Here is a 12133-nt window from a genome sequence, read left to right on the forward strand (position 1 = left end):
TTTTCAAACCTCAGCAGGATTAAATGTTTCCTATACCTGAGGTGGTGAAGTCTGAAGGTGTACAAAGGTTGTAGTGAGTACTAAAGTTGTTAAAAACCTAAAGTAGATGTTAAAGAACCAACCTGTTGTAGCAGCTCCGTGTGTGTGTATCTCACTCTCTGACAGGGAACAAACACAGCTGCTTGCAATAGGTGACCGAGCTACGCGATTGGCTGAACGTAATCTCGCGAGAATAACGTGAAGTGGAGGACTGGACGTCACACGCTTAAAAAAAGGAGTTTTAACAACGGAGAACCCCTTCAAAACCACCCAACTGAACTTAAAGCTTAAATACTTTACACAACTTGTTTTATTATTATATTTAATAAATATAATTCTGTAAAAGTATAAATAACACTGTCAATCCTATATAAATATGTTAATCAATATATAATAATATTTTAGATATTATTCACATATATATATATATATTTATTTATCAGGGCTACATAAGGTAACCATGTAAACACAGGAACGTGGGGCGATGCCATTACAGTTTTTTTGGTTTGCTTAAGCACGATTTTCAGAACAGGGCCCGTGTTTTCAAAACACTACAGATCCTTTGCATAATTAAACACTCTTGTAAAAACTATACACTTCTTTTTAAAACCACACTTTGTTACCATATGAAACACACGTTTCACATTACTGTACTCTGTTTGCACGAGTCACACTCTGCTGTGATAAACCTAAAACACTTTTAACACTTCTACTTCCCTATGATTACAGTAGGCTACTATCAACAAAGTACAAATATAATGTAAATTCACCAAACACTACACAAGACCAATGTTGCAGACTGAAGAAACTTTGATAAAGCTTTTAGTTAGGAACCAGCTCATAGCTCATAATTAAGATGCAATAGGCATAGACTGCCGGGGGGGGGGTCTGGCATGCTCGGTTGGAGAGAGGTTGGAGAGGGCGTTAGGAGAGAGGTCATTTAGGTTAGAGAGGGACCGGAGAGGGTCCCATTCCTCTTTCAAACACTCCCTCTATGTCTGCTTCTTCCCTTGTGTGTTTGCTCCTGTTCTCCTTCTGGCTTTTGTCTTGCAGGTCCGTGGGATCCTCAGTGTGGAGTTACAGAGTCTCAACAACTCTGTCTCCACCCTTTTCTCTGCACACACCCAACACAGCATAACGTGGATGGCTGTTCATCATAGGAATGGGATCCACACAAGGTTCCTGCTGCTTAACAGAAGGTTTTCCTTGCCGCCATGATGAATTCATGTTGGGTGTGGGATACATATGTATGTGTATATACGTATATATGCATATGTGTGTATCCATAAAATGAAGAGTCCGTCCTTAAGACTGCTCTACTGTAAAGTGCCTTGAGATACCATTGGTTATGATTTGGCGCTATACAAATAAAGATTGATTGATTGATTGATTGATTGATTTATTTCTCAACACGCCCAAAATGTTGACATGGAGGTTCATAATACTGAAACAAAATGTGACCAAAAAAAACAAAAAAAAAACTAGACATCGTCTCTTCGTCTACTGTAGCTGGATCTGGCCAGAGAATTTAATATACATCGCAGAAAATGTCACTGCACTAAAAGAGCAAGAATCGAGAATATCCGGTTTTTGATTCTGTTGAGAATACAGACTATTCTGATGCATATCCGGAGTTTTTTTATATGCACCATATTTGGTCAAATACGGACCCAATATGCATTATTTTTTGGGTCATCAAACTCATTCATGTAACTCATTAGTTTTTGGGGTAAGTAATCAAAATAGTAACTGAGTTCATTTGTGAATGAAGTAACTAGTAACAGTAACTAGTTATGTTTTTTCAGTAACGAGAACAACACTGGTTGTGACAGAAGTGTGACTGAGTTCAGAAAAATTATTGTACCAACGTTTTTATTTAGATTTTTTACTTGTTCTTGCAGCTAAAATTCACCAGAATGCAGGAATTTGCATGTCTTTTGTTAAAACATTTCTGGGGGGAGGACCCCCATGACCTTTCCCCTCAATTCTAGGAGAGGCTTTAACATGTAAATGAAAATGCTGTGAGCTACACATGTAAATCAGGGTAGCAGGGGAACTTCTACTGCTTTCAGTACAAACCACATCTTCATCACAGCTGTGAAGAGTTCAGCTCAGACGTGACCGATTAAGATCAAGGAGGGTAAGTGTTATTATATTAGATTTGTTTTTGGTCAGTGTGACTATTTTTCATGTGTATTAGTGTTTTTTTTCAATGCTAATGTAACGGAGTTAAAAATGTATAATTCCACTTGCCATCAATAAGCACACATTGCATTGAATCAGGTTTATCCCAGCGTCATTGAATGCCTCACCCCTGTGAACGTGGGACGTGCACCCGGAAGACAGCTGTAGTTCTGACCATGCTGTCTTCTGGTGAGTAGCACAGGCCTTGAGCTCCGGTTTAATTTTTATTATTTACTTTAAACTTATAATTAATGGGTGATTTTTGTTGATTTTTATATTTTCAGTGTAAGATATGTGTGTGTGTATGCAGAAGCAAGGACTGACTGTTTTAATTTCATGCCAGGTACGTTTTGTTCATTTTATGTACAAGTTCATGATAATAGCTGTAGTTCTGACCATGCTGTCTTCTGTGTAAGATATGTGTGTGTGTATGCAGAAGCAAGGACTGACTGTTTTAATTTCATGCCAGGATTTCGCCAATAAAAGCTGTGTTGGCCAAAAGTGACGTGGTTTTAATTAAGAACTTAACACAACGCATTGAGAAGAGTACAGACCGCTACAATGGTGCCGTGACCCGGATCATCCAGCAGGGGGCGCCAGGATCGACGTGGGACAGTCAAAGCTTGTGTTATCCATTCCCTTGGTTTTGTGAGTCAGAGAGTGTCTTATAGCCTGATTTTTTTTTTCTTCTTCGAGTTGGAGTTTCTGTGTTTAGTATGATGGCCTGTTTGTGCCACAGATAAAAAAAAAAAAAAAAAAATTTAAAAAAAAAAAAAAAAAAAAAAATTTATATAATATTGTTAAAAAAAAAAAAAAAAAAAAAAAAAAAAAAAAAGTGGATGAACACAATGTTTCAGGTTTTGGAAGAGGATCAAAACTTGGGTGGGTGGACTTGGTGAGAACAAACATGTTACATCTACTCCTTATGGTCTCCCTGGGGAAGTTAATACTTCTGCTGTCACAGATGTTGATGTTGATGGGGAACCTGCAATTGTAGGTCCAGATATTCATGTTCTTAGTGATTTAGTGAAACAGATCGGGACCAGTATAAGTGAAAACATTGTTTCATGTCTTAAATCCATTCCAGTTAGTGATGCTAACATGTCTCAGTCCACTAAAGCTGACTTATCTAAAGTTAACTTGACAGTTACTCATGACATTTTTGAGCCACATCCTTTCAGAGGAGAAACTACTGATAGGATTTCAGTTGTGGAGTGGGAGGAGTCTATGAGGCTTTATCTGAGTAGGCGGGTCATAGAGCTGTGTTACCAGGTGGATGAGGTTTTGAGTAAGTTACGGGGAAGAGCACGTGACGTAGTGACCATTGGACTCCGTAGCCAACCTGTAGATTTACAGTCTGGTCCTCAACCTGTGTTTGATATATTGAGGCAACATTTTAGTGACTCTGTGACCTCCTTTATGCCTATGGCTGACTTCTATGACACAAAACCCAGACCCAGTGAGACTGCTTTTGACTATTGGATTCGACTCAATAAAGCCATTGACGTTGCTGTGGATGGATTGAAGAAACAGGGAAAGACTCTCGACAACCCTTCCCGTGAAGTGACGGTCATGTTTATAATCCACTGCCCTGACAATGAGCTGTCATTGATCTTTAGTGGCAAGCCGTTGGAGGAGTGGACAGCCACTGATGTCCAAGTGCGGTTAGATGAGCATCACAGAAAAAGGCGTCTTCAGCAGCGTCAGTCTTTACACACGGCTGGGAAGCTGCAGGACAACCAAGCTGTTTTGCAGTGCCGTGTCCAAACTGCTGAGGGTGGCCTGGCCCCTCAAGAGGTGAAAACCAGTCAAACCTCGCAGCCTGAAGGACAGTCGCTTGAGCGTGTTATCACTCTTCTTGAGCAGTTGCTGCAGCGAGATGTTTCTCAACGTTCTAGGCTGCCAAGGCCAGGTAGTGCTGTTCGTAACAGGTCTCGGGGTCCCTGTTCTATTTGTGGGGGCGACAACCATGATACCACTTCCCACTGCAGAAGAGAACGTCTTTGTTTCCGCTGCTACAGTGCTGGACATCAGGCTGTATCCTGCCATGTTACTCTTCCTGTGGACTCACCTGCTGCTCAACCTGGTGGCTCCAACCAGCAGGGAAACTGATCGGCCCACATGAGCAGGGGAGTAGTGTAGGGCCATGTGACATTTCCCCACAAGATATTAATGATGTTGATTTTGAGTCAGTGTACTCACAGTTCTGTTCCCAAGCAAGTGATAATTTAACTGTGATTATGCAAAATACACAAAGACTTTCTGCAACTGATAACCTTTTTCACACTGACGTGTTGATCCAAGACATCATGAAACTCCGAGCTATGCTAGATAGTGGCTCAATGGCCTGTTCTTTAAGTTCTCGGTTGCTCCCTGTTTTAAAGCAAAATAACATTGTCTCCCCTGACTCGATTTCCCCCACTTCAGTTGTTCTTATTGGATGTGGAGGTTCAAGAACAAGCCCTGTTGGTGTGTGTGAATTAAAGATGACCGTGTTTGGGTGTTCCTTCTCAGTGCCAACGCTCATCGTGGAAGGCCAAAGTGATGATCTCATTCTCGGCAGCAACGTGATGAAGCACCTCATTCGGGCAGTAAAGTACTCTAAAGACTCCAAGGAGACAACGCCACTCTTGGAGCAGGTGCCCATGAATGAACAGAGTATGCTGCAGCTGTTGAGCGCTGTGGAGACATGGAGAGGAGATGATTGTCCTGAAAAAGTGGGTACTGTTAAACTCACAAAAGCAGTAACCCTAGAACCCATGACAGAACATTTAGTTTGGGGTCACCTACCAGCTCATGTGTCTCTCTCCATCGGTAGCACAGTGGTAGTGGAGCCAAGTGAGTCACGTACAGTGCCGCGCTCAGTGATGGTGGGTCGAGTTGTAACACCACTGTGGGGCAACGGATGGGTCCCAGTGAGAGTTAGTAACCCTTCTCATGAACCACTGACTTTGAGACGTAATTGTAAGATTGCTGACGTTTCCCCCTGTCTGGCACTGGAAGACTTTGATACTGACTACCTCTATGTACCTGACTCACCTGATGAAGTACAATGTACTGTGACCAAGACGGCTGACAGGTTTGACGTGGCTAGTGAGAAGAGCTTGACAGTCGACTCGGACTTTACTGCTTGACCAGCCTTTTGCCCCGCTCTCTCTGACTTGGGACTACATGACATTGACATCGACGCAACTCATCTGTCACCTTTCTGGAAGGCAAAGCTGGTTGATCTGCTGGCTAGGTATGAATCCATCTTCTCTCGCCACAGGCTGGACTGTGGTAAAGCCAAAGACTTTGTCCATCGCATCCGACTGAGTGACAGTAAACCCTTCAGGCTTCCCTATCGCCGACTGTCGCCATCTAACTACGAGAAGCTGAGGGTGGCCTTGACTGAGATGGAGGAACGTGAAATCATCAGGAAGTCTACGAGTGAATATGCATTCCCGCTTGTCCTCGTCTGGAAAAAGAATGGTGACCTGCGGCTCTGCACTGACTTTCGGTGGCTTAATGCACGCAGTTCGAGATGCACACCCCTTGCCTCACCAAGCTGACGCCCTGGCTGCTCTGGGGGGGAATGCGTTCTTCTCTACCATGGACCTGACCTCTGGTTATTACAATGTTGAGGTTCATGAGGATGATAAAAAGTTCACTGCTTTCACTTCTCCCTTTGGGCTTTATGAATACAATCGATTGCCACAAGGACTTTGCAACAGCCCGGCCACGTTCATGAGAATGATGATGGCTATCTTTGGCGATCAAAACTTCCTGAGTCTTCTGTGTTACCTCGACGACATCCTTGTGTTTGCCCCCGATGAACAGTTAGCACTGCAGAGACTGGAGATGGTGTTTGAGAGGTTAAAAGCACACAATCTGAAGCTGGCACCAAAAAAGTGCCACTTCATGAAGTTTTCAGTGAAGTTTCTGGGGCATATTGTGACAAAGGAAGGCATTTTTACAGATCCGGAGAAGGTCAGAGCAATTGTTGACTTACAGGAGAAGGATCTAATGATAGATGGTTCTGACACCCCATCCCCCACTAAGATCAGATCCTTCCTTGGAATGGTGGGATTCTATCAGCAATTTTTTGAGGGATATTCTGGGATAAGCAAGCCCTTGTTCGCGCTGACATCTGGGATGAAAAGGCAGTGTCGTGCCAGAAATAAAAAGAACCAGCCTACTTCCAGAAGCCTGTCATCTGCGGATTGGTCCCCTGCATGCAGTAATGCTTTCACGCAGCTTAAACTAGCTCTGATAAACACAGTCCCACTTGCTCATCCCAACTTCAGTAAGCCATTCCTCCTTTCAGTTGATGCTTCCTCCAACGGACTTGGTGCAGTGCTGTCTCAGCTGGCTGATGGTGATGAAGTTGCGAGACCCATTGCGTTTGCTAGCAAGTCCCTGAATTACGCCCAGTCCCGCTACCCAGCTCATAGGCTTGAATTCCTCGCACTTAAGTGGGCTGTGTGCGACAAGTTCAGCCACTGGTTGAGGGGCCATAAGTTCACGGTATGGACTGACAATAACCCGCTCACTTACATCCTTAGTAAGCCCAAACTGGTTGCTTGTGAGCAGAGGTGGGTGTCAAAACTGGCACCATTTGACTTTGACATCAAATATATTCCTGGTCCTAAAAATGTGGTGGCCGATGCCCTTAGCCGTGAGCCATTTGTGCATCCCAGCGTTCTCCACCGACTCACGACAGTCCCGTATGGTGCACTTTTGGAGGAAGCAAATGCTTTGGAGATCAACTGTGTGCAAGATGCTTTTCGGTTATCTTGTGATCCTCTCAGCCGCCTACAGCGACAACTATTGACTTTGGCCATCAACAGTGCGGCAGCAGTGTCCCAGCATCCCCCCATGTCTTCTAAAGCTGTATCAGCTGTGTTGGAGTACTCAAGAGAGGACAGCTGGTTTCCCCCTCATGCATTTTGTTTGCCGCAGCTGGCTCAATCAATTCTACCATCTGAGCTGTTGAATTTCCGGCCCTTACCAAAAGACAAACTGGCATCTATGCAGCGTGCTGATCCATATCTGGGCCGGGTGATCAACTTCGTGGAACGTCGGAGACAACCCTCGAGACGTGAGCGTACTCATGAGCCGGCTAAAGCTTTGCAACTTCTCAGACATTGGAAGCAACTTACCATCAAAGCGGGTGTCCTTTACTGTACGTCGAAAGATGTTGTGACAAAGAGGAAGACGTACCGATATGTTGTGCCTAATAGTCTTGTGGATAAGGTGTTGGAAGGTATCCATGATGAGGCAGGTCACCAAGGGCAGAAGAGGACAATCTACTTGGCAAGACAACGGTTCTACTGGATTGGGATGGAGTAAGACATAAAGGATTATGTGCAGCACTGTCATCGATGCCTGGTCAGTAAGTCTCCTGAACCTGAGGCGAGGGCGCCACTCGAGAGTGTAAAGACTTCTAGACCTCTTGAGCTGGTATGCATTGATTTTTGATCAGCTGAGGACTCATCCAACAAGTCTCACGATGTTCTCGTGGTGACTGATCATTTCACTAAGCTCGCTCAAGCCTACCTTTGTCCCAACCAGTCTGCTAAAGCTGTCGCTCATCAACTGTGGAACAACTTCTTCTGTGTTTATGGCTTTCCTGAACGAGTGCACTCGGATCAAGGTGCAAACTTTGAAAGCAACTTGATTGCTGAGATGCTCAAGGTCGCTGGTGTAGAGAAATCTCACACTACGCCCTACCATCCAATGGGAAATGGGGCAGTTGAGAGGTTCAATCGTACTCTTGGTAACATGATCAGAGCCCTCCCGCCAAGAGTTAAACAGAAATGGCCCCAGCTCCTGCGTTCGCTCACGTTCTTGTACAATGCAACTGTCCATGAAACTACAGGCTTTGCTCCCTTTCTCCTGATGTTTGGCAGAGTCCCCAGGATGCCTGTTGACCTCATGTTTCAATCGGTTCTGATGGACGAGGAAGTGGTGGATTATGATGTCTATGTGCTAAGTCTCAAGCGTGACTTGGCGGAGGCTATCAGGATTGCTCAGATTTCCACCATGAAGCAACAAGAGAGGCAGACTGAGCTTTACAACCGGAAGGTGAAGGGCGCACCTGTGGAGGTTGGGGACAGAGTTTTATTGGCTAACAAAGGAGAACGAGGTCGGAGGAAACTGGCCGATCGCTGGGAGAGCCATCTGTACACTGTTGTGGGAAAGCAGGAAAACTCTCACACCTTCAAACTCATGAACAGCGTGACAGGCCAAGAAAAGGTGGTGCACCGGAATCTCATCATGCCTGTGGATTTCTTGCCCATTCCAGAGAATGTGGAGGATGATGGATCCCTTCTTAGTGACCTGACAGATGAGGCTGTGGAGGGGTCTCTGTTGGCGACCAGACGTGATCGTTCAACTGTCCTTTCTGTCTGTGTACCTGAGGACAGAACTGCGTTTTGGGTTTCTCAGCTTCCACCCTCATCCAGGAATCAGTCGACTACCATGGACGATGTGAATGGACATGACTGGGACCGACCGGACACATCTGGGGAGGTTGACTTGGACAATCACGATGAGTGTGGATTTGACTGTCAGGATGGGACTAGACATAGTGATGTCTTTCAGCCTGACACTTGTACTCCTACTGTTGACGCTGACTGTACGGTTGGTTTATCTGACTCTGTACTTGCTGACTCTCCTCTTCCTGTTGACTTGTTGCCTTCTGATGCTGGTTGTGTTGTTGCATCGGAGGCGGGACCCGACTGTTCTTGTGACAATCTTCAGAGGATGAGGACTAGGTATGGGAGGATCGTTAAGCCTGTTGTCAGACTTATTGAGAACATGCATCAAAGAGTTCAGGTACCTGAGAGTTCTTGGAGGTTGCTGTTGTATGTGTTGGCTCTCCATGTGTATATGTTGCCGTTTTCTCATGTGTAGTTTTTGATGTTCTTTGATTTTTGTTGGCGATTTGACATTTTTTTTTCCACTCTTTTCTCTCTTTTCTTCCCCATCTGTGTAAGAAGGTTACCTGAGTGTGAGTTTTGGTGTGAGTCCGTATGGGTGGTGGAAATTGTGTGCTGTTTTGGTGACATGATTCTGAGTGATTTTACATGTATTTGGGCATGTTTTTTTTTCCTATGGATGCGGAAGGTTTTGCAACCCTTCCTCATTCTAATTCCTCTGGAATAGTTTTTTAGCTGGAGTACTTATTATCTGTCATACTAACGGTACTGTACACGAGATTGTTTGTATCTTTATGCTTTTGATGTGTTGTTGCTGCCTGGTATGTATGTGATGTGGTTTTGTGGTTATGTATTTGTTTTTCATTTTGATAGGCAAGTGGAGTTCAGTAGGGGGGAGTGTAACGGAGTTAAAAATGTATAATTCCACTTGCCATCAATAAGCACACATTGCATTGAATCAGGTTTATCCCAGCGTCATTGAATGCCTCACCCCTGTGAACATGGGACGTGCACCCGGAAGACAGCTGTAGTTCTGACCATGCTGTCTTCTGGTGAGTAGCACAGGCCTTGAGCTCCAGTTTTATTTTTATTATTTACTTTAAACTTATAATTAATGGGTGATTTTTGTTGATTTTTATATTTTCAGTGTAAGATATGTGTGTGTGTATGCAGAAGCAAGGACTGACTGTTTTAATTTCATGCCAGGTACGTTTTGTTCATTTTATGTACATATTCATGATAATAGCTGTAGTTCTGACCATGCTGTCTTCTGTGTAAGATATGTGTGTGTGTATGCAGAAGCAAGGACTGACTGTTTTAATTTCATGCCAGGATTTCGCCAATAAAAGCTGTGTTGGCCAAAAGTGACGTGGTTTTAATTAAGAACTTAACACAACGCATTGAGAAGAGTACAGACCCCTACACTAACAAGCATTGGTCTAATCTGAAGTCACATGTTCAAAACTCTGAACACGGTCTGCAAATCTCTCAGTCCATGTGGAATAAACTGTGACTCATTTTTCATTGTTTTCACACAAAACACATTCACTGACCACAGTCAACAACATTCATCAACTCTTTTCTCACTCACTAGTTTTAATTATTAATATTATAATTAGTTCACCTGTAAAACACTAAACGTTTACAGCACATTTTTAAAATGCTAACACACTTTGTTCAAAACACATCAGCTAAATGAAATATATTGATTATAGTATTTTGTGTTTTATATGACTGTACCCTATAGATTATTTTTTTGTTTACAGTAATTTTTATATTTTTTTTGTGCAAAGATCGTATTTTGTATTAAAATACTGATGTACCTGACAATGTAATGCTCTTTGTTGTTAGTATTTAGTAGTTCAGTGTGCTCAGAGTGACTAGATGAGATTATTTGTTAGTGTTGTGGTTGAATGAGCTTCATTTGAGACGTGTATGAAGTGTTTTGTTGGTGAGAAACACTTTTGGAGATGAGAGTAACTGTTGAGCTGAGATGACTGATGGATATGCAGGCTGTGTTTAGAGTTTTGAACATGTGACTTCAGTTTCAACCAATACTTGTTAGCAATAATAGAGTGGAAGGGTCCCAACCCACAGGTTGAGAACCACTGGTGTATTGCATGTCCAAGAATCCATGTACTATGGCTAGATTGTATGTCCAAGCATGTATTTATGTCTCTCCTCTACATTGCACACATTTGATCACCACTGTATTTCTATCCATACAGGGCTTGGTCCGTCATACATATAGAAGCCTCACAGAGCTGCAATGGAAGGTCTAGCCAGAGGACAAGTATGTTTTTGGTCTTTTTCCCTCTGAATTGCCACTGTTTGTGAAAATTACAAAACACAGTTAGTTGTAACATGTTTTGCTGAATGATGAGTATCTTCTACCTCCACCACCACCACCACAGATTCTGTTCTGATCACAATGAAAAAGTGACCATGGCTGTGATGGGGGCCATTTAAGATGCTGAGCCACACTGGGGCACAAGCCAAGTTAGAAGTAAGTCTGATCACATTCATCTGGGGACCTAATTTAATGTATTTGAGTGATCATTATCCTTTTCAGATGCATTAAAATAATACATTTAGTATGAATTCATGACATAGTATTTGTGTTGTCATTTTCATTCACTAGGAGCTGCAACATGGCTTTAGAATCCTACGAGGCCAGTGAGGAGCAGGACCTGAATGGGACCAAGGAGGATGTAAAGAGTAGGAAGACTCTTACCACCAGCAGGAGATCCAGTGTTATTGACGTGCTGCTGCATTTATTGATCATGGTATTTATCAATCACCTGTAAACAAAGTGTATACAGGCTATTTCTAAAGTGACTCTTTAAGACATTTTAATTGCCTGCGACAAGCTGTTGAGCTAAGGTTAATGCATCAATAAACCAATTGGAACAATTAATAACAGCAATGGATTTGTTTCTGTTATCATTTATTGTCATAATTTAAGGACCCATAATTGTTTTGTTACATTGTGTTAGCCAAGAAATGTATGGGATTAAATATTTAAAGTGGGTCTTGTGTTCATGTTAGGACAGCTGAAATAAAAATGCTCAGGATACTGACCTCTCTTCACATTTGTCACACAGCTTTTCAAGGAATGGGTCAAAGTGGGCCAGAGGATCCTCTCTCCAGAAGAAAAAACTATTTATAAATCTGCCTCTACCAAAGCCACACAGCTGTCAGTGATGATGGAAAAAGCACTGGGCAATAACAGAAAAAAAAGTGTTGAGCCACGATCCACTCACTTATGCACAGACTGTGGACACTTTTCAAAAAGGCTCCGCCCTAATTCAGATAAAACATCTATCTGTCTGCATGTGAGTGAGGTGGAAGAAGACTCAGATAGAGATGTTTAAAATTTTGTTTGTGTGATATATGTGTGTGTGTGTGTTTCTTTTCCTAACTCATTCTAATTTTATTGTGATAGAATAAAATGTTATGTGCACTAAGTGATTTTTGTTTTTAATATT

At 42.9% G+C, this 12133-nt stretch overlaps 1 long non-coding RNA gene across 1 annotated transcript; it reads left to right on the forward strand.

Moving 5' to 3' along the window:
* The first annotated feature begins 2131 nt into the window (after positions 1 to 2131).
* Positions 2132 to 11366, forward strand: LOC114471148 (uncharacterized). Its single transcript, XR_003674948.1, has 4 exons — positions 2132 to 2179; positions 10874 to 10938; positions 11060 to 11151; positions 11287 to 11366. It is a non-coding gene; the product is annotated as an uncharacterized LOC114471148 (long non-coding RNA).
* The last annotated feature ends 767 nt before the right edge of the window (positions 11367 to 12133 follow it).

This window comes from Gouania willdenowi, chromosome 10, assembly GCF_900634775.1.
Source record: "Gouania willdenowi chromosome 10, fGouWil2.1, whole genome shotgun sequence".
Classification (NCBI taxonomy): Eukaryota; Metazoa; Chordata; class Actinopteri; order Blenniiformes; family Gobiesocidae; genus Gouania; species Gouania willdenowi.